The following is a 2648-nucleotide window of genomic DNA, read 5'->3' as shown; positions in this document are numbered from 1 at the left end:
TCTAAATGGGGGAGATGGACAGACAAGAACAATGGCAATATATAGAGTCAAGGGGAAGGACATCTCGTAAAAACAATGGCAACTAAATAGAATCAAGGCGATGTACAATTCATTAACATAATGAATAGGGTAATGAAAATATATACAGTTGAGCGGACGAGTACAGTGCTGTGGGGATGGGGAGGGAGAGGTGGAGGAGCAGAGGGAAAAGGGGAAAAAGAGGGTTTAGCTGCGGAGAGGTAAGGGGGGGGGGGTGGCAGAGGGAGTAGAGGGACAAGAGGAGCTCAGTCTGGGAAGGCCTCTTGGAGGAGGTGAGTTTTAAGTAAGGTTTTGAAGAGGGAAAGAGAATCAGTTTGGCGGAGGTGAGGAGGGAGGGCGTTCCAGGACCGCGGGAGGACGTGACCCGGGGGTCGACGGCGGGATAGGCGAGACCGAGGGACGGTGAGGAGATGGGCGGCAGAGGAGTGGAGCGTGCGGGGTGGGTGGTAGAAAGAGAGAAGGGAGGAGAGGTAGGAAGGGGCAAGGTGATGGAGAGCCTTGAAGCCTAGAGTGAGGAGTTTTTGTTTGGAGCGGAGGTTGATAGGCAACCACTGGAGTTGTTTAAGAAGGGGAGTGACATGCCCAGATCGTTTCTGCAGGAAGATGAGCCGGGCAGCGGAGTGAAGAATAGACTGGAGCGGGGCGAGAGAGGAGGAAGGGAGGTCAGAGAGAAGGCTGACACAGTAGTCTAGCCGGGATATAACAAGAGCCCGTAACAGTAAGGTAGCCGTTTGGGTGGAGAGGAAAGGGTGGATCTTGGCGATATTGTAGAGGTGAAACCGGCAGGTCTTGGTAACGGATAGGATGTGTGGGGTGAACGAGAGAGACGAGTCAAGGATGACAGCGAGATTGCGGGCCTGAGAGACGGGAAGGATGGTCGTGCCATCCACGGTGATAGAGAAGTCTGGGAGAGGACCGGGTTTGGGAGGGAAGATGAGGAGCTCAGTCTCGCTCATGTCGAGTTTTAGGTGGCGGGCCGACATCCGGGTGGAGACGTCCTGGAGTCAGGAGGAGATGCGAGCCTGAAGGGAGGGGGAGAGGACAGGGGCGTAGATGTAGATCTGCGTGTCATCTGCGTAGAGATGGTAGTCAAAGCCGTGAGAGCGAATGAGTTCACCGAAGGAGTGAGTGTAAATGGAGAACAGAAGAGGGCCAAGAACTGACCCTTGAGGAACTCCAACAGTTAAAGGATGGGAGGGGGAGGAGGCTCCAGCGAAGGAGACTGAGAATGACCAGCCAGAGAGGTAAGAGGAGAACCAGGAGAGGACAGAGTCCGTGAAGCCAAGGAGAGATAAGGTGAGGAGGAGGGGATGGTCGACAGTGTCAAAGGCAGCAGAAAGGTCAAGGAGGATCAGAATGGAGTAGGAGCCATTGGATTTGGCAAGAAGGAGGTCATGGGTAACCTTAGAGACAGCAGTCTTGGTAGAGTGGAGGGGACGGAAGCCAGATTGGAGGGGGTCTAGGAGAGAATGGGAGTTAAGGAATTCTAAGCATCGATTGTAGACGACTCGTTCTAGGATTTTGGAAAGGAAGGGTAGTAGGGAGATAGGGCGATAACTGGAGGGGGAAGTGGGGTCAAGAGCGGGTTTTTTTAGGATGGGGGAGACGTGGGCATGTTTGAAGGCAGAGGGGAAGGAGCCCTTGGAGATTGAGTGGTTAAAAATAGAAGTTAAGGAAGGTAGGAGGGCAGGGGCGATGGTTTCAATAAGGTGAGAGGGAATGGGGTCCGAGGCGCAAGTGGAGGGGGTGGCACTTGCGAGGAGGGAGGAGATCTCCTCTGAGGATACTGCAGGGAAGGATGGGAAAGTAGGGGAGGGGTTGGTGGGGGGGAGGGGAGAGGCGGAGGGGTGACTTTGGGGAGCTCAGACCTGATTGTGTTGATTTTCGTGAGGAAATAGGTGGCCAGATCATTGGGGGTGAGAGATGGGGGAGGGGGAGGAACAGGGGGCCTAAGGAGAGAGTTAAAGGTCCGGAACAGTCGGCGGGGGTGACGGGCATGGGTGTCGATGAGGGAGGAGAAGAAGTTTTGCCTGGCGGAGGAGAGGGCAGAGTTAAGGCAGGAAAGGATAAATTTGAAGTGTGTGAGGTCGGCTTGGTGCTTGGACCTTCGCCAGCAGCGCTCAGCAGCTCGAGCATAGGAGCGTAGGAGGCGGACGGAGGAGGAGATCCGGGGCTGTGGGTTAGTGGAGCGAGAGCGGCGGAGGGAAAGGGGGGCGAGAGAGTCGAGATGAGTAGAGAGGGTGGAGTTGAGAGCGGAGACCTGATCGTCGAGAGTGGGAAGAGAGGACAGGGCGGCAAGGTGAGGAGAGATGCTATTGGAAAGACGGATGGGATCGAGAGAGCGGAGGTCTCTGTGGGGCAGTAGCGAAGATTTGCAGGGGGAGGGAGTGTGAGAGATGAGGCAGGTGAGAAGGTTATGGTCAGAGAGAGGGATTTCAGAGTTGGTGAGGGAGGAGAGAGAGCAGCGGTAGGAGATGACGAGATCGAGGGTGTGACCGAGTCGGTGAGTGGGCGCGGTACGGTGGAGGAGGAGGTCGGCAGAGTCGAGGAGGGATAGCAGGCGGGCGGCAGAGGAGTCATCGGGTACATCCGTATGGATGTTGAAGTCT

Source organism: Ornithorhynchus anatinus, chromosome 1 (assembly GCF_004115215.2).
Source record: "Ornithorhynchus anatinus isolate Pmale09 chromosome 1, mOrnAna1.pri.v4, whole genome shotgun sequence".
NCBI lineage: Eukaryota > Metazoa > Chordata > Mammalia > Monotremata > Ornithorhynchidae > Ornithorhynchus > Ornithorhynchus anatinus.
This window is presented reverse-complemented; position numbering follows the sequence as displayed.